Genomic DNA, 20,777 nt, shown 5'->3' with positions numbered 1-20,777 from the left:
ACGGCGGTCCCTCCCGAGACACTACCCACAATACCAACTATGTTTCGTTCTAAACAAAACATCTCTAGACGAGACCTTGTTGGTCACACACCGACTTCGTTTTGTTCCAAACAAAACAACTCTATCTGAGACCTTGTTGGTCACACACCAACTTTCGGTCATCGCTCAAGATTTGGCCGAAACTCCGAATCTAGCCAAGACTCATAGTCTGGCCGAGACCCATAATCTGGCCGAGAGTCAAGTGTGGCCGAAACTCACAATTTTACCTATCATAGAAAACCCTATCATGCAATTTCTATATCATATATAAAAATTCTAATAACTTAGCATATCCCTTCGCAAGTGGCTCTGATACCACTGTAAGGGAATAGGTTGCTTAAACACGCAAACGCGCAGCGGAAAAACCTATTTCCTCCAGAAGATCCATGCGAAGGGAAACATAATCTTATACTAAGTTAGATCTAAAGACATGATAGAGTTATACCTTTGAAGCATGCTCACGATCTCCTGACAGCTCAGATCACAGCACGATCAAGCATTCGCGCCTCTACGGTATCCACACGAACAAGCCTTGCTTTCGTTTGTCTTACAAACTCAACAAGATGGAGAAGAACACACAAGGTTGTGCTAGCAACCCTTGATTGTGTGTTTCGGCCAAGCAAGGAAAGGAGGAAGAAGAAGAAGCCAAGAGACCTTTCACCTTCTCAAGTTATCAAATCTTATGAAAAATATCATCCAAATGATATTTATAGCCATCCCATGGAATACCAATAGTCTCCACCCTTTCATCTTCTAATCCAATGGCTCAAAATCAACCATTAAATCCAATGGTTGAATTTTGACCATTCAACTTCCTTGGTTAAATCAAGTTCACCCAATGAGTCTAACCCATTGATTCCCATGCAATTTAATTCAATCCAACAATTGGATCTATTTGAGTCTAACTCAATGAGTCTAATTCAGATTACACATAATCCAATGAGTGGATTCATTCGAGTCTAACTCAATGATTAATCCAAAAATCCTAATCATCTCATGATTGGATCTTAGGGCTAATTACTAACACCATTCAGCCTGACGTTACTTACAAGGAAGTGCCAGTACGGATTCTGGACCACAAAGAGTGTCAACTATGGAACAAGACTTTCCAACTGGTTAAAGTCGGATGACAGTATCATTCTGATGAGGAGGCTACATGGGAGCTCAAGGATACGATCCGAGCTCGATACCCCCATCTATTTATTTGAGGTATGTGGGTTAATTTCCGTTCAACATTAATACTAACTATCTATTGCTAGTACTTGCTGATGGTAGATAACGAAATTTGGAGACTAAATTTTTATTATTAGGGGAGAATGTAAAATACGACAACAAAATAATAAATAAATAATAAAGTTTTATGGACGAATAACATTAAAGGAATTTTTAGGAATTTTCTGAAATTTTCTGGGAATTAATTGGAGCTTGTATGACGAGTTTACGGGGATAAATTAATGGACATAGGAAAAGCATGTTTATAAATACCCAAAAGTAAGAGTTGATTTAGGAAAGAACTTATGATTTGATTAGACCAAATCTAAGTTTTCTAAATTAATTTATTTTCCTTTTATTTTCTTTTTCCTTTTCCTATTTCTTTTCTCCCGAGCCCGATCCCTCTCCTCCTCCCCTTTCGCGAACCCGAGCTTTCCTCTTACCCTCCCTCATGCGCCGACTCTTCCCTTCTTCCGATCTCACCGTAGCGCCCCATGCCGCCGCCGCCCGAGCCTTCGTTCCCTGTTCCTCTTTTCCGAGCTCCGCCGATCCTTTTCTTCTTCATCGAGCTCGCACCACCGCTTCTTCTACTCTTCTGTTTTCTTCCTCCGATCGCCGAGAAGAGCCACCTTCTCCTTCCCCTAGCACCGAGCGCATGGCACTATCCGAGGCAAAGTCGTCGGTTTCCAACCTCTCGATCAAGGTGAAGATCCAAGCAGAGGTTCGCTGGTTTTGGTTACTGGCGAACCTTCCTCCTCTTCTCCTCTTCCGAGTTCTCCTTGCTCCCGACGCCACTTCCTCTCGCCACAACCGATTGCCAGCCAAATCACATCGGCTGTTTTCTCTCTGCCCTAGCGCCGACCAAGTTTTTTCTTCCCCTTTTCTCTTCCGTCGCGACATCGCCGCTAACGTCGATTCTTCTCTCGACCTCTTCTTTGCGTCACCCATAGTCGACGCCGTCGCACGAAGCAGCGCTGATGACGAGGACTTTCCTCTTCCCCTCTGCCTTAGCATCAGCATCCCAAGATTTCTTCCAAACGATTGCTTCGCCCGAGCCCTAGTTTTCCAGACGCTATTTTCTTCTTCTGTCGACTTTGCCCCAATGCCTACTGCTTGATGCCATAATCTAGCAGCCACCTCCCTTGCCATAGCGTCGATCCACATCTCATAGTAGGGACAAGGTAGTTTTCTGTTATGGATCATATTAGAGTGTAGGAACCATACTAAAGGTTGGTTTGGGAAATGATTAATGCAGAAGGCAGTGGCTTCACTTGGTCTCGACTACCGTCTCCGGCAGTGAGTTGCTTCCACTGTGAGTAGTGCATTGGATTTGGAGGTAAGATTTAACTAGTGTGTAATTATCACAGTTATATTCCATTTCTATTTTGGATTAGTTATTTAGTTACAGAGTTGGTTAGGTTATGCCTAGCGTTTAATTTATGATAGGTCAAGGGATTATACAAAATTTAATTAAGTGTGATGGTATGATTAGGGTTAAGGAAATCAACCCTAGTTGACCAATGGATTAAATATAGTAGGGTTAAGGTCTACAATTGATTAGGGTTTTTCCTAATTAGGTTTGGGTATTTTATTTAGCTGTTTAATCCATGTGAATTTAGCTAAATAAAATATATTGATGTAGGACTTTGATTAGAGGTGAGCGTCTCAACATGGGATTTATTTGATACAATCTTCTTTTGAGGTAGATACTTCTGACTTATCTTCTTGATATAGTCATTTTAGATATGCATAATAATTTATTTTTATTAGTAATGATTATGTTTACATCTGCTTTGGTATATAACTATTTAGTTCATGTAGTTTGCTTATATTCTTGTCTGTTATGCATTCATGGTTATATTCTCTTATTTGTTGCCATGTTTACTCCTGTTCATAGGAATAGTGACATACATTGCCCTACTGTGTAGTAGTCTAGTTATTTAGTATATCTAATTTGTGTACCTGGATTTATGTTACCTGGATCATTGTATGATTTATTTCTTTTATGGTGCATGTTATATGGAGGTGTATACTGTTTATATCTACATGTTTAGTGTCATGCACCATCTTGTACGATTGCATGCTGAGCGATTGTCGGCTTCATTATTATTGAGTGCATCACCAGTTACATGATCTGTACACGCAACCACTCATGAGTTAGTGGTATATCAGGTAGTGTGTGTGGAGTTTGCTCTGTCAGTGCTCCGCTGGTCCACTCATGGGTAGCGTGTCGCAGCATAGTAGTGTAAGGAACTAGTTACGCTAAACACGCAAACGCGCAGTGAAAAATACTAGTTCCTCCAGAAGATCCATGCGAAGGGAAATAAAATTATATACTAAGTTCACTAAGAGCATGAGAGATTATACTTTTGGTGTGTGCTCACAGACTCCCGATAGCTCGGATCACAACACGATCTTGCGTTCACGCCTCTACGGTATCCACACGAACAAGCGTTCGTTTGTCTCACAAACTCACAAAAGGAGAAAGGTTGTGCTAGCAACCTTGAAAGTGGATTTCGGACAAGAAGAGAGGAGTAAGGAGAATGAAGAGAATCAATCCCAAAAATGAAGAGCAAAAAGCTTAAGTATTTTCATCCAACGAAAATACTTAATTAGCATTAATAGCCTTAATGAGCATTTACATTCTGATCCTGTCTAAGAAGGTTGATAAAATGGAGAGCTAGGAGAAAAAACCTACTTCCTTGATGAAGAGTAATACCTGACTGAATACTGATCCGAGAAACCCAAAGCGGATCTAGGAGAATGAAGTCCCAGAATGTACTCCTTGTGCGAAGCTCCAATGGCGAGAAAGAGACCTGACCGAAGAAAACCCAGATCTAGAGCTTCCCAGGCTTTCTACGCACAAGAGACCAACCAACACTATCGTCAGTGACCAAAGACCGGGGTGGGAATCCCTCGCTAGACTCTCTGACGCTCAAGTCAGTGATCTCTCTCAGTGTGGAAGAAGGAAGAAAAAAGATGAATAGCAATCGAGAATTAGGGTTATGAATGTGAGCAATGATGCGAACTTACCTTGCCAACGGAGAGGATTCCCCCTTTTATACCACTTCATATAACCTCCGTAGTTATAAAGTGGACCCTGATTCATTAGAGTTTGTTATGAGATGATGTAAGTTGTGTACTTGTGGAAAATGGCTTTTAAGGAATCTTTTTTGTACCCCAGATGTACCTTCTTTGTCGTCTAGTACCTGCAGAAAAATCTAGAAGCCTTCCTCCCACCATATTAGCAAACCTGTTATACAATCCCATACTACAAATATCTTCATTAAACTACTTTATTTGAAATATTTACTTCTGTCCTGCTTTATGAGTTATTTCAGAGTGCATCTATCATTCCTACTTGCCATTCCTATCTTTGCTATATCATAGATAGCTTAATATAACATTGTTCCCTGTATCGGTCGAAAGCGAACTCAGACTAGGTCCGGTTAGTTATTATTACCTCTCATGATGTTTCTCGGGCGATACTAGTCTGTACTCCTCTAAGTTTGTTATTATCCTAGTTGATATCGGACTGTATTTTATTAAGTATGTAATCTCGATCAATATTGGTCTATCTCCTTTGAGGTATATCTCGGCCGATATTGGTCCATCTCTGTGGAGGTATATTCCGCTCGATATTGGCCTACCTCCTTTGAGATGTGTCTCGGCTGGTATTGGCCTACCTCCTTTGAGGTATATCTCGGCCGATATTGACCTGCCTCCCTAGAGGTATATCTCGGCCGATATTGGCCTTCCTCCTTTGAGATGTGTCTCGGCCGGTATTGGCCTACCTCCTTTGAGGTATATCTCGGCCGATATTGGCCTACCTCCTTTGAGATGTGTCTCGGCCGGTATTGGCCTACCTCCTTTGAGGTATATCTCGGCCGATATTGGCGTACCTCCTTTGAGATGTGTCTCGGCCGGTATTGGCCTACCTCCTTTGAGGTATATCTCGGTCGATATTGGCCTGTCTCTCTAGAGGTATATCCCGCTCGATATTGGCCTACCTCCTTTGAGATATGTCTCTGCCGATATTGACCTACCTCCTTTGAGGTACATATCGACCGATATTGGCTTGCCTCTTTAGAGGTATATCCCGCTCGATATTGGCCTACCTCCTTTGAGGTACATCTCGGCCGATATTGACTACCTTCTTAACTTGGCTATCTCCTTTTCCTTCCCCACCGGGGATCCATGAAACCTAATCCATATCACTAGCCTTCCCTTTAAGTCTAGTCGAAGGAGGTGTAGCCGACTGACTAGACACAAGTCTTTTCTTTTGTCTCTTTGCCTGTCTTAACCCGTGACTCTGCTATTGTGGCCTTGTGAACCTCTACTATAGCCATCCCGTGAACTCAAGTACAGTGATCCCGTGAGTCTTTTTGATCCTTTAAATAGAGCTATTGCCCCCTCTTCATTCTTCATTCGCCTCAGTTCTTTTCCCTCCTTGCTAACTTTTCCTACCGAGAGTATGGCCTTAGATCCTCCTTTTTAGGCGCCTCTTGTTGGACAAGGCGAGATCTATTCATGAGTTTATTCAAGTTTTTTGCTTTAGCTAACTTTCTGGTCCGAGAAACCATCCTAAAAAATGACGTTTCTCGAGATTTAGAATCTCTAACCGAAGGCGCAACTGCTCTAGAGACTCAACGAGCTTCAGAGGAATTCTCACTACTCACGGAGGACCAACTCAATAGCCCATGGATGTCGCTACAAATGCGTAGCCCATGTTACCCGCGGGCTAGGATTGGTTGCTCTGGAAGCAGAGCTCTAGGGTTCGAACAGGGGAGTGATTCTTTCAGTCACCTTTGCACTAGGGCCTGAATAGATCTGTCCCCTTCCCCTTGTTCCTGAGACCACCCTGCTTCATAGTTTCCTTCATCCCGGGTAAAATATTGCCACTTCTGTCGCCCGAGCAATCTTCCTTCGTGCCAGGTAAAATATTTCCACTTCTGCTCCCTGGCAAGTTTGACTCCGGTGGGATTGAAATTTTCTAAGCATCCCGAGAGCTTATATTTGTAACTTTTGTTGACCCTTCGAGGTCTAATGTTCTGAGAGGAAAATGTAATGTTGTGTATTTGATCAGGTTCTAAATGTAAATTCGAATAATCTTTTGTATTGAATTGGGTGACTCTTTTGAATCCCTTTGGTTCATAAGGATAGACATAATTCTTTGACCAATATTGACTTGTATATCATAAACGTTGTCATTTTGACCGATATTCGCTTGTTTATCACAAACAAGGTTATCCCGACCGATGTTATGCTATTTATAAAGTTATTCCAAAAAAATTACTTTGATCGATATTAGTTTATGCTTTATAATGACATTAATTTGGACCATGCTTTATACCTAAATAACTTTCATTATTTTTTGTCCTTGGCCTGGATTTCGTCCAACTCAATCTCTCTTTCTTTATTACACCTAGTAAACTACGTCTTCTCTTCAGAATTTCCTTGATTGTGATTGGCTTTTCGATGGTAAGAGAATGTTGGAGGCGGATGACGAGGTGTTACCAACCCCAGTATGATTCGATTTGTCGTGTCTAACATAAATGCTCCTTTATGATTGTGACACACATCTTCTCTCTCTGCTACGTCATACGGGCATTTGCCCTTTTTTATGATCCTCAACGTCTATTGAAAGAAAAGTGTTTTGATCTGACGATGGTTGTGTGTTTTCTAAACCCTAAACCCTTCGTCTTCTTTTCAACGTTGTCCCTTTTTTTTCTTGCCCAAGCGTTCTTCTTTTGCTGCAGTCTTTGACCAAACCTCGCGCTCACTGCTTTCCGGCGATCTCCTTTCTCGCTTCCAGTAAGTAACTGGTTGTTCCGCCAACCTTTACTTCTGCCTATGGCTGAGGAAACGATTACTCCTTGGTATGCCCAAATTTCCTCTTCCTTTGATAAAAATGCTAGGCTTGCTGTCTGCCATCAATATGAAATCTCTAGGGAATATAGCATCTTAATCCCGAAATCAGATGATCATCCTCATCGTCCCCCTGCTAATTGCGTGACTTTTTTCAGGGATCAATTAATAGGGGGTTTAAGGTTTCCCATTCCTCCTTTTCTAATTGATGTGAGTCAGTATTTTGATATCCCTTTGCAGCAATTTAAACCTAACACCTTTCGCTATCTGTGTGACACCTACATGCTATTTCGTCTGTTAAATATCCTTCCTACTCTCCAAAATTTTTTCATGTTTTCTTACCCAAAGTGTTCGGAGCCCGGTGTTTTCCTTTTCCAATCTCGGACTAAGATGGTCCTTTTTGAGGATATCCCCTCGTCTCTTAAAGCTTGGAAATCTCGTTTCTTCTTTATAAAGTTTCCAGGACCCATTCCTTGGTCTCATGCTTGGAGATCCTCCTTACCTCCCTTGCTCGACGTCAGGGAGTTTCATCTTCATCCTTCTTTTCCTGTTTATTGTGAAAAATTGTTATGTCGTCGGCTTTCTATCCCCAAGTGGCTGAGGGTCGATCTTCTATACTTATTTGGTCTAAGCCCTGTCAAACCTGATACACAAGGCTCTTTAGGTAAATTCTTTCTTCTTCCTTATTGATTTTTACTAACTAAAACATTTTTTCTCTCTATGTAGTGGACAATTTCTATTCTGTGTTAATCGATGAAGAGCTGCGTCTGGAAGAGGACGCACTTCGTGCAAAAGAACAAGAGCTCCTCGCTGCCGTTACTCCGCTACCTCCAGTTGAAGATCCGATTCCCGTGGTTGAAGTATCCAGCTCTCAAGTGGTTCCTGAGGCTTCCGAGGGCCTTCCTGTAGAAATTCCTGTCGTTTCTTTGCAGACTATTTCTTCACCAGTGGCTGCTGCTCCTTCATCAGCCAATCCCCTTCCTATCATTGAGCTTACGTCTCCTGTGAGCTCCGGTAAATCGATAGCTGAAGTTGCTCCTGGCAAACGCCCGGGGCGCAAACTCACCAGGGCTCCTCCTCCCAAAAGGAGACTCATCCTTTCCGTCGAAGAATTGTTCTCAGAAGACTTTACTTCTACTACTCTTCCTTCTGATGAGCTCACTTTGGCTGACCTTTATCCTTCTCTCGTTTTCTGTTCTCCACCTTCCTCTAGTACCCCTGCTCCTGGTGGTCCTTCTTTCACCTTTCCTCTGTCTATACCCACATCCGGATCTTTACATTCTTTACCTTCTTCTTACCTAGTTTTTGCTCCTCCTTCTATTCCAACTTCTTCTTTTTCTACGGGCTCTTCCGCCATTCCCGTCCTCCCTATCTTATTGGGAGGCTCTTTTGCTGATGCCTAGGAAAAAATTCATTCTCTTTTTGGGGAGCTCTCTCCTCTTGAGGCAATTGACCGATTTTCTAACAAGGAAACCCAGGTATGTTTGTCAAAGTTTATTTATTATCTGTCTTTTACTATTTTATGATCCTTTATCATATTCCCAGCGATGGCTAGAGAGCATGGGTTTGTCTCGGTTGATGCACAACTTATACGATGAGAACAAGAAGCTGAAATCTGAGAACGAAAAACTGAAAAAGCAAGTTACTGAGTTGTCTTCTGCGACGTTTTCCCTTGCCTCTAAGAAACAACTTGAAGTTCAAATTGAGAGTCTCCAGTCGCAATTTAAATCAGCTACGGATCTTAACAAAGAATTAACTTCCAATTTAGAGAAACAGACGACTGAGCTCGACAAGTTAAAGTCTGATTATGAGTCGGCATTGGCCGATAAACTTAAGGCTCTGCAGCTGAAGGATGACAAAATAACTTCCTTAAATACTTCCCTAAATTCAGCTAAGACCGAGGTCTCTGCCAGAGAAGCTGAACTGAAAACTTACCAAACAGCTTTGGTCGTCTACAAGGCTAATAAAGATACCCGCTTCAAGGATAGGGCCACCATCATGATTAACTCTACTGAGTTCAACAGGCTGATTGTAAAGTCGATCTTGGCAGCCTTCACTGCTGGAGCTGAAGGAACGATGCAGCAATTACGAGAAGAAGGCTTCTTATCTCGCGATCCTCCTCCCAACTTCCTGAACCATCATAAACTCCTTGATAACAGGCCTATCGATCTGTTTCTCCAGTTGACAATAGAGTGATTTTCTTACTCGAATTTGAATCATTGTAAGGTTGACTAGGACTTGTGACGACAGCCTGGGTGATTTATGTGAAGTTGAATTTTAATTCTGTTATTAAATCTGTTCCTTTTCATGGTGGTTGTTTATTTTGTCCAAGTATGTTGAGTGTTGCCTGACTTGTCATCATAAAACTTCACTCAATATATTATAATATCTTCCATTTCGACCGATCTATCACGACCGATTGATGCATACTAATGTTGATAAATACCGTATGATATTTTGTAATTAATTAAGTCCCGTCCGATTTAGTACAGCCTATTGCAATATTCTTAATATCGGTCGGTTCATTATACTTGATCGATTTATACTTGTATTTACGAACATCATCTAGTGCATTATACTTAACCAAATTCCATCTAGTTCATTATGGTGGGTGTCACCCAACTTTCCCTTATAAATCTCAAACCCATATATTAAAATAGTATTCACCTCGGCCGGTCTATCGTGACTAGCTAATTCATACTTATGTTTACAGGTTCTGTTCGGTAGTTTATGACCAAGTCCTGTTCGATGTGCTAATTTCGATATCAACTAGTTTACTATACCTGGTCGATATATCCTTATGCGGGAACATATCGTCTAGCGCCTTATACTCAACTAAATCTCGTCCGGTTCATTATGCTTGTCCAGGTTTATTGTTTTACTCAAATAGATAATCTTGAAATTATAGTACTCGACCAATTTTCCCCATATTTGTTTGATTCTCTTAACAATCAAGCTTATGTCGAGAGAAACTTGGTTGTGTTTCCCAAGGAAGATCACCCAACTTAACATCTTTTTCTTGGGACTCATCCTTCTTTTCGAATCCGATTTTGTCCTTTGATGACATTACCTCTTTATGACGGTCATGAATCTGAGTACTCTTCCTTATTCTATTTCCCCTGCCATCTTTATTTGAGGGTTTTAGCATAGGATCGAAAGGAGAAGCGAGGGTTTAAGACGTTCTCTTTCGCTTCTCGACTTTTTTCTTGCTTTCCTCGATTCACCTTCCTTTTACTGTTTCGCCATGGATACTTCTCCTCCTGCGTGGTTTCTTTCGTGTGTTTCTGACCTCACAGAGACAGAGGAAGTGGATTTACGACTGAGCTAAGATTTTCCTTCCTATATAGGTCGTCCCAATCCTCAGGATAGTCCTCATCTTCCTCCTTTAGGGTGTATATCTATCTTTCGGGACCAAGTTCTACAAGGTTTCCAATTCCCTCTTCATCCATTTTTTCCTGATGTTAGTATCTACTTTAATATTTCCCTTAATCAGTTTGTCCCTCAGTCTTTTTCTATCCTCATTGGTTTCGTTGGAGTGTCAAAACTGCTAGATTTTCCTTTATCCTCTCGACTTTTTCATCACTTCTTCGTTCCGCACCAAGTAGACATAGGTGTCTTCAAATTTCAATCTCGCCCTAAGGCTATTTTGTTCAACCGGATTCCCCCTCAAGGGGAATGGCGTCACAAATTTTTCTTCATTCGTCTTCCTTCTCCTCCCCCTTTTCCTATCCAATGGATATATGATCTACCTCTCGTTCCTAACACCAACAATCTCCTCAATGATTCCTCTGTTGCTTTTGCTTTATCCAAACTAAAGGGGGCAAAATTCAGCTTACCCCATTTGATTGTGGAGGGTTTGATGTTTTCTTTTGGGATAAGTAACATTGACACTCCCCTGGATGACTCTTTTGGTATGTATAAATATTTTGAACTACATTTACCAATTGGTATATCTCCTCTATAATGATGCCCAATTCTTGTGTTTCAGCTGATGCTCTTCTCCCGGCTTTCATGTATAAGAACACTACTATGACTAAGTCTTTTCTGAATAATCTTGGAGAAGAATGGCTGCAGGCTCGCCGAGCTAATCTTAATTCCTCTACCCTGGGTCTGCTGTCTAAAGAAGAGCAAAAAGCAGAAGCTGTTGCAATTATGGAAGAGGAAGAAGAACGACCCTTCATTGCCCTAGTCAAAAAGCCAAAGCTTACTGAGGGTGTTCCTTTTAGCGACCTATTTGGTACTTTTGTGCAAGCTCCTCTCGTTCCGGTACCTATTTCTTTTGAAAGAGGTAAGGCACCAATGCCCCCTACCCATATTATCTCTAATCTTACTCTTAGGATAATGAGACCGGCTCTACTCATCCCCCCCTCTTCTGCTATTGTTTCAGCTTCTTTTGCTTCGAGGCGGTTGTTATCCCCTCTGCATCCTCTCAGCCTCTTGCACTGGCCTTACCTCCTTTGGCTTCTGGGCCGTGAGCTAAGTGAACACCTTGCCGGAGGTCTTCTCCAAGTGCAGGGCCCTTAGCGATTCGTACTTTGACAACTGAATCAGCACCCCTTGCATTACAACCTTCCATCCCCTGTAGCTCTTCTTCTGCTGCTCTTGTTTCTACTACTTCTTTCTCTTCTATCACGTCTTCTTCCTCCTTACCTCCTTCTTCTTCAGTTCCCCCACCTTTATTTAGACAAGCTTTGGGTCTACCTTCCCAAATGGGGCAGACTTCTGATCCCCTAGTTATGGCTCTCTTCAGTTACAAGGCCTGTTGGCTGAATCTTGGCTACATAGCCAGGAGCAATTATGGGGCAATAATATTTCAGATCGGGTTGACAGTCACAGTCGCCAAGCTATTGTTGTACGTATTCTTAGTTATAGGTTACTATCTACCTATCATTTTTTCTAACCACCTTATCATTCTGTTTAGTTTCTTGCTTCAAGTATTCACATAGACCAGCTACTTATGCCTCGGGACCAGGAGAACAGTAAGCTAAAAGCTCAAATAGAAATGTTGAAAGCTACTCTCCCTCCTTCCCATAGTGACATGACTCAGCTGCAAGAGAAAGTAGTCTCACAAGATCAACAACTAGAGGCACTGAGGCAAGAATTACAGGAATTGCAACAATTACTGAAAAATAAAGAGCTCGAAAGGAGAACTTTGGAGCTACAAGTGGATCGATTACATTCCGATCTTCGACTGGAAATTGCTTTGAAGGAAGAAGCTCTCTCAGATGTTTCTCACAAAAGCCTTGTTTTAGAGAAAGTAGAGATGCTTCATAATGTCTTTCTTTCTGAGCAGGCTCAAGATTCAGCATCACATGACTTTGCTATTCTACAGGAACAAGAACAAAGAAAGACTCAAGATGTTGAGTTATCACTGCTTCAAAAGGAACTGCAACAACTTAAATTGGAGAAAGATACTCTCAAGGACCAAGCTACTAAAATACAGGCTGAGTTTCAAAGTTATAAGGAGCAGGAGGAAAATCGATAGGAAGAGAGACGCCTAGCTTATCTAAAGTCTCCGGCGTTTGTTAAAGAATATGTTCATCGAATTGTAGGGGCTTTAAATTATTCTGTGTCAGGAATTCTTCAACAACTGAGAGAGGGTGGTTATCTACCTAGAGAGTCTCCTTCTCTATTCATAAACCGACGCAGACTCAACAAGGAGTTACCTGAAGATTTAACGAGTCATTTTGAGTAAGCATGGCTATGTATTTAAGAAGATTGATAATGAAAAGACTTGCAATAAAAAGACTTGTAATTAAAGGACTTGTAACTGAAAGAGCTGTAATTAAGTGGTTGCAATATCAGGATAAAGTTTGGTACTTACTTGTTTTCTCTCCAGTTTGTATTAGCTTGAGATTGTTTCCTTTGAAATGCTTCTGAGAACTAAGCATAAGTGCTACTTTGTTCAAGAATTCTTTCCTTATTCCTCGGAATTAGATCTTGTTTTAATGAACTCTTTTGTTGATAATATCATCCTCAGAAGAGCAGGTAATTCTGAATGATTTTATATGAGGAACTTCATGAAATTTCTGAGCTTTTAGCTGAGTATATAATATTCCAGGCGTTAGATAAAGAACTTCATGTAATCGGGCCTCTAGATAGGGAATGTAATTTTGACAGATTATACGTATATGTATATATATATGGAATCCCTTTCGAACTTTGGTTCTCGATTTAGTATGTAATACCAAATGATTTTTGTGAAGAAGTCTACGTAACTATGAATTCACCGTGATAATATAATCCCGGTCGATTATGCTTTTATGATAGTTTAAAGTTTCCGGTTCCTCCCATGAAAACCCATCCGGGATATTTCATGAGATTTCCCGATCGACTATGCTTTGTGATAGTTTAAAGTCTACGGTTCCTCCCATGAAGACCCGTCCGAGTTATTTCATGAGATTTCCAGATCGACTATGGTCTGTGATAGTTTAAAGTCTCCGGTTCCTCCCATGAAGACCCGTCCGAGTTACTTCATGAGATTTCCCGATCGACTATGCTCTGTGATAGTTTAAAGTCTCCGGTTCCTCCCATGAATTCCTGTCCGAGTTACTTCATGAGATTTCTCGATCGACTATGTACTGTGATAGTTTAAAGTCTCCGGTTCCTCCCATGAAGACTCGTCCAAGTTACTTCATGAGATTTCCCGATCGACTATGGTCTGTGATAGTTTAAAGTCTTCGGTTCCTTCCATAATGACCCGTCCGAATTACTTCATGAGATTTCCCGATCAACTATGCTCTGTGATAGTTTAAAGTCTCCGGTTCCTCCCATGAAGACTCGTCCGAGTTACTTCATGAGATTTCCCGATCGACTATGTTCTGTGATAGTTTAAAGTTTCTGGTTCCTCCCATGAATACCCGTCCGAGTTACTTCATGAGATTTCCCGATCGACTATGTTATGTGATAGTTTAAAGTCTCCGGTTCCTCCCATGAAGACCCGTCCGAGTTACTTCATGAGATTTCCTGATCGACTATGCTCTGTGATAGTTTAAAGTCTTCGGTTCCTCCCATGAAGACCCGTCCAAGTTACTTCATGAGATTTCCCGATCAACTATGTTCTGTGATGGTTTAAAGTCTCCGGTTCCTCCCATGAAGACCCGTCCGAGTTACTTCATTAGATTTTCTGATCGACTATGTTCTGTGATAGTTTAAAGTGTTCGGTTTCTCCCATGAAGACCCGTCCGAGTTACTTCATGAGATTTCCCGATCGACTATGCTCTGTGATAGTTTAAAGTCTCCGGTTCCTCCCATGAAGACCCATCCGAGTTACTTCATGAGATTTCCCGATCGACTATGCTCTGTGATAGTTTAAAGTCTCCGGTTCCTCCCATGAAGACCCGTCCGAGTTACTTCATGAGATTTCCTGATCGACTATATTCTGTGATAGTTTAAAGTCTCCGGTTCCTCCCATGAAGACCCGTCCGAGTTATTTCATGAGATTTCCCGATCGACTATGCTCTGTGATAGTTTAAAGTCTCCGGTTCCTCCCATGAAGACCCGTCCGAGTTATTTCATGAGATTTCCCGATCGACTATGTTCTGCGATAGTTTAAAGTCTCCGGTTCCTCCCAAGAAGACCCGTCCGAGTTACTTCATGAGATTTTCCGATCGACTATGTTTTTATGCAAAACGAAAATGCTTGCACTAACCTTGTGATGGTTTAATGTTTTCTGAGCTTTTCTTAAGGAAATTGGATAGGTCCTTCCTTAAGGTTCCCGATTGTTGATCGCTTGAATAGATTGCCAATAATTGTCGATATGAGGTGTTTGAACCACATTTATTGCTGATATGAGGTGTTTGAACCACATAGATTGCCAATAGGCTGCCAATAATTGTCAAACTCTTTGAACCACATTTATTTCTCGGGCGACATTTGTCTTTCCATGTATCTATTGAGAGAAATAGAGTACATAAACTATAAGCATTCTTGTCCTTAGTTCGCCGGGAACTTGCTTCAAATAATTTTGATTTGTTCCTTCAGATGTATTCTTTGAATGATATGATCTTGTTAGGTTCGGTAAGGCTGTAAATGATTTGCACTCCAGGGACGCTCGAGAATTCTTCCTTCAATATCCTGGAGATAATATGAACCCGATGTGAGTTTTTCTATCACTTTGTAAGGTCCTCCCCATTGTGGTGCTAACTTGCTGACATCCCCAACGGGTTTAACACGCTTCCATACTAGATCTCCTACTTGGAAAAATCTTGGGATAACTCTTCTGTTATAATTTTGCTTCATTCGTTGTCGATATGAGATGAGACGAGCCGCAGCCTTATCTCTAATTTCCTCTATCAGGTCTAGCTCCATGAGTCGTTGACCAGCATTGTCTTCATCATATAACTGTTTTCTATCGGATTCTACTCCTACTTCGATGGGAATTACTGCTTCTCCTTCATAAACTAATTGAAAAGGAGTAATAACTGTAGCTTCTCGAGGTGTAGTGCGATATGCCCAAAGAATACTGGGTAACTCATCTACCCAGCTACCTCCAACATGATCCAGTTTGGTTTTTAAACCCCTTATAATTTCTCTATTGGTTACTTCTGCTTGACCATTACTTTGTGGATACGCCACGGAGGTAAATGCCTGAATAATGCCATAACTTTTGCACCAATCTAGGATTCTATCTCCCTGAAATTGCCTCCCATTATCAGAAACTAATTTATGAAGAATACCGAATTTGCATATGATATTTTTCCATAGGAATTTAATAACTGCATCTTTAGTAATCCGAGCAAGTGGTTCCGCTTCTACCCATTTAGAAAAATAGTCTACTGCTACTAATAAAAATCTCCTTTGTGCAACTGCTATGGGAAATAGGCCCACTATATCCATGCCCTACTGATCAAAGGGACAGGAGACTATAGAGGTCTTTAACAGTTGCGTAGGATGATACGGAATATTCTGATGTTTCTGACAAGAAATACAAGTTCTTACTAATTTGTTAGCATCCTCGTGTAGAGTAGGCCAAAAATATCCTGCTAATAAAATTCTGCGGGCTAAGGATCTCCCTCCTATATGACTGCCACACGAGCCTTGATGAACCTCCTGTAGAATAAATTGTATATCTTCCGTGCCGACACATTTGAGCAAAGGTCTGGAGAAAGCTCTCTTATATAACTGCTCCCCTATCATAGTATACTGAGCAACTCTCTTCTTAAATATCCTTGCCTGTTCTTCATCTCTGGGAAGAATACCTTGCTGTAAGTACAATATAATTTGTGCCCTCCAGTCGCCTTGTATTTCTACGTTAGCTTGTCTTTCAATACAAGATATTAACAGAGTCTGTTCCACAGGCCGATCCAAATTCCATGGTGTTATAGCAGAGGCTAACTTAGCTAATTCATCTGCTACCTGATTTTCAGACCGAGGAACTTTTTGTACATTCACTTCTTGAAACTGAGACTTCAACTTATCAAATGCCTCGGCGTATAACTTGAGCCTATCGTTATTAATTTCAAAGTTACCTGATAATTGTTGGGCTGCTAATTGAGAATCAGAATAGATGAGGACCTGAGCTGCTCCTATATGTCGAGCGGCTTGCAATCCAGCTATCAATGATTCTTATTCTACTTCATTGGTAGTGGCTCTATAATTCAACCTAATAGAAAGTTGGAGTCTGTCTTCTCTTGGAGATATAAGAAGAACACCAATTCCGCTACCTTGTCTGGTTGAGCAACCATCCACATAAACTTTCCAAATACTTTCTTCCTCGGGGCCTTGAACTTCTATAATGAAATCTGCTAGAGCTTGTGCCTTGATGGCCGAGCGAGGTTGATACTGTATGTCATATTCACTAAGTTCGATCATCCATTTGATCAGCCGACCTGATGCCTCTGGGTTGAGTAGCACCCGTCCGAGCATACTGTTGGTCAATACAACAATTTCATGTGCTAAGAAATATGGGCGCAACCTCCGAGCAGTCAACACTAAAGTATAAGCCAACTTCTCTAGTGTAGTATATCTACACTCAGCTCCTTTTAATAAATGACTGGAAAAATATACAGGTTGTTGTTCTTTCCCTTCTTGCCTAACTAATACAGAGCCTACAACGTTCTCGTTAGCTGACAAATACACCCAGAGGGTCTCTCCTACTATAGGCTTAGCTAATACAGGAAGGGTAGACAAGTAATCTTTTAATTCTTGGAAGGCCTTATCACATTCCTCGTTCCACTGAAATTTGTTTGCCTTCTGGAGTATTTTAAAGAAGTGGAAGCTACGATCAGCCGACCTGGAAATGAACCTAGACAAGGTTGTAATCCGGCCGGTAAGTCTTTGAGCTTCCCTCATGTTGCGCGGCGGCTTTATGTTCTGAAGTGCCTTGACTTTGCTCGGGTTGGCCTGTATTCCTCGCTCGGACACCATATACCCCAGGAACTTTCCCCCTTTTGCTCCGAATAAACATTTGCTCGGGTTTAGCTTGAGCCCATATTGCCTCAATGTCTGGCAGGTCTCCTCTACATCCCTGCACAGATCAATAGCTTGAAGAGACTTAATTAAGATATCATCAATATATACTTCCATATTTCTTCCAATCTGCGTCTGGAAGACCTTATTCATAAGCTTTTGATAAGTTGCTCCTGCATTTTTTAGTCCTAAGGGCATAACATTATAACAATAAGTACCTTCAGATGTTATAAAACTGACATTTTCTTGATCCTCCTTAGCTAGGGGGACCTGATGATAGCCCTGATAAGCGTCTAGCATAGAGATGTATTCACACCCGGCAGTAGAGTCTACTAGTTTATCGATCCGGGGTAACGGATAATAATCTTTTGGGCAAGCTTTGTTGAGATCCCGGAAATCAATGCATACCCGCCATTTGTTTCCTGGCTTAGAGACTAAGACCACATTAGCTAGCCAGCTCGGAAATTGTACCTCCCTGATGTAGTCAGCTTCCATGAGTTTAGTTACTTCTTCCTTGATGATTTGGTTCTGCTCTGCGCTAAAATTTCTTTTCCATTGCATGACCGGCCGGGCATCTAGAAAGACATGCAAAGAATGCTCCATTACTGTAGGAGAAACGCCCGAGACCTCTTTGGGCGTCCAGGCAAACACATCATTATTCTTCTTCAGACATTGTACCAGTTCAGCTTTCAGAGTGGGATCAAGATCAGCCGCAATATAAGTAGTAGCTTCAGGTCGATCGATCTGAATCTGGACTTCTTCCTTTTCTTCATAAACCAGAACAGGCGGCTTTTCCTGAATGGCATTGACTTCCATTCTATGAATTTTTTGGGTGGCATTAGCTTCAGTCCGAACGATCTCCACATAACATTTTCGAGCTGTCTTCTGATCACCTCGCACTTCCCCGACCTAGTCATCAACAGGAAATTTAATTTTTTGACAGAAAGTAGAAACGACTGCCCTAAACTCGTTTAAGGCTGGTTGACCTAGTATCACATTATAAGAGGACGATGTTGGGTTTTTCGGGCCGCGAAAACCGCTTTTCGCATCGCGGAAACCCCGAATCACCCATGCCACTGGATCTCGTGCGAAGGATAGATTTCAAAATATGAGTACGAGTTTTAAACTTCGATCTACAGTAGATCTACAAAGGAAAAACATTTTATACCTTTGATGCGTGCCCATCGCAATCCCGCAAGTCCAAGGTACGCCGGATCTCGAAGTTGTCAACGTAGACAACTCTCTATTGATATCCACACGAACAAGATGTGTTCTCTAATACTCAAGGATGGAGAAGAGAGCACCCCAAGTGTGCTAGCACTTTCTAGGGCTCTCAGGTAGGATTTAAAAAGGAGAAAAGGAGAGAAAGTAAAAGGAATCTCACATACTCCTCTAGGTACCCTCCTTTGTGACCTTCACTTCACCCTTTTCACTTGGAACTCAACTCACTCACCTTCCTCTTGCTTGAAAACCCACGGCAACAGTAGCAAAGAGAAGGAAGAACCCAAGGAAGAAGATGCATTCAACACCAAATCAATGCCACCCAAAAAAAATGAAACCCATTTTCATTATGTGGCCGGCCACACATGAGTAACTCCTCATTTAATGTGGCCGGTCACATTAAATGGAGGAGTGTAACCTCTTGATCTCCCTTGATGATGTGGAGATGATGTGGCAAGGTTAGTCATGCCATGTAGGATGAGTCAACCTTCATGATGTGGCAATACATCAAGTCAAACTTGATGTTTCAACTTCCATTTGGTCAAGTCAAAATTGACCAATTCTCTTCCTTTGTGAGTTAAAACCAACATTTGGTTCAAGTCAATTTTAATTTAATGAATCTCAATTCATTAATATAAATTGACTCAATGAATCAAATTTAAATTAGACTCATTCAACAATTGAATCTAATTGAGTCTAATTTGAATTAATCCGAATCCAATCCTTGGTGCATCATATGAACCTAATCCAATTGGTTCATCATATGAACCTAATCTCCATTCACTTGTTCTTTGTGTGTGACCCAATAGGTTCTTGTAACGTTGGCAATGTTTCTAAACTCCTTTAGAAACATAAACAATGAGCGACATCTAGCAATACATCATTGCTACCCAAGTTACAAGAAATGTTGAGATCCAACATCACCTTGTGACTACTAATTGTGACTCCTCACAATATGTGACAATGTCCTTCTATCCTAGACATTTAGATTGATCAATGTGAGGCATAGACCGTGTCATCCTCTAATCAATCTAAATCTTGAACTCCAAGTAGACTCGCTCGCTCAAATGAGCTCAACATCTCATGTTGACTCATTTGGGCATGGCCATGCACTTCGTGATCTCACTCTATCAAGAATACCGATGTCTCTCCCGTCATATAGGAGGGATAGATCCTATCTACATCACTCACATCCCTCCGCATAATTTGTTACATACCCAGTAATCGCCTTTATAGTCCACCCAGTTACGAGTGACGTTTGACGAAACCAAAGTACATAATTCCTTATGTAGGGATCCATGGTGACTTCAGGTCTAAGGACTAGTAGTCATACTAATAGCCACATGAGAAAGTATATGACACTCATATAACGATCCATGATACTTTCTCATGGCGGGTCATTCAGTATACATTCTTCAATGCATACCCATATGTCAACTTGATATCTCTATATCCATGACTTGTGAGATCAAGTCATCGAGTTGACCTACATGCTAGTCTTATTGCATTAACATTGTCCCTGAATGTTAATACTCGACTAGGAATGATTAAGAGTAGTGTTCCCTATATCATCTCACTATCGGTTCAACTAACCGATTGATATAGGTAAGAACCGTCTATTCAAGGACGTTATTATACTTAGTTTATTTGGCACCAATACAAGTAAGTATAATAACCAAAAACCAAATGCCTTTATTTTTATAGAATATGATACAACAAGTCCAAAATACAATCATCAAATGATTGGCTCTAGGGCTCTAACTAACAATCTCCCACTAGCACTAGTGCCAATCAGTGTAAGCTCTAAGCCCCAATGACCTAGTGTGACCATCATGCTTCCTCTGTGCCAAAGCCTTGGTCAAGGGATCTGCGATGTTAGCCTCGTAGGTACTCAAATCTTCACATCTCCTCTCTCGATGATCTTCGAATGAGATGGAAGCGCCGTAGTATGTGTTTGGTCCACTGGTGTGAGCGAGGTTCCTGTGATATAGCTCCATTGTTGTCACAATAGAGCTCAATGGGGTCAA

At 41.3% G+C, this 20,777-nt stretch overlaps 1 long non-coding RNA gene across 1 annotated transcript in view; it reads left to right on the top strand.

The window, feature by feature from the left end:
* Positions 1–1,648: 1,648 nt before the first annotated feature.
* LOC122016424 overlaps positions 1,649–20,777 on the top strand; it is a 31,441-nt gene continuing 12,312 nt past the window's right edge. The window contains exons 1-3 of the long non-coding RNA XR_006121119.1: positions 1,649–2,432; positions 2,507–2,587; positions 2,894–2,953. This is a non-coding gene — a long non-coding RNA (uncharacterized LOC122016424). The remainder of the gene's footprint in view (positions 2,433–2,506; positions 2,588–2,893; positions 2,954–20,777) is intronic.

The sequence above is a fragment of the Zingiber officinale genome, chromosome 8B (genome assembly GCF_018446385.1).
Source record: "Zingiber officinale cultivar Zhangliang chromosome 8B, Zo_v1.1, whole genome shotgun sequence".
Taxonomy (NCBI): Eukaryota; Viridiplantae; Streptophyta; class Magnoliopsida; order Zingiberales; family Zingiberaceae; genus Zingiber; species Zingiber officinale.
Note: the sequence above shows the minus strand (reverse complement) of the source record. Positions and strands in the feature narration are given on the sequence as shown.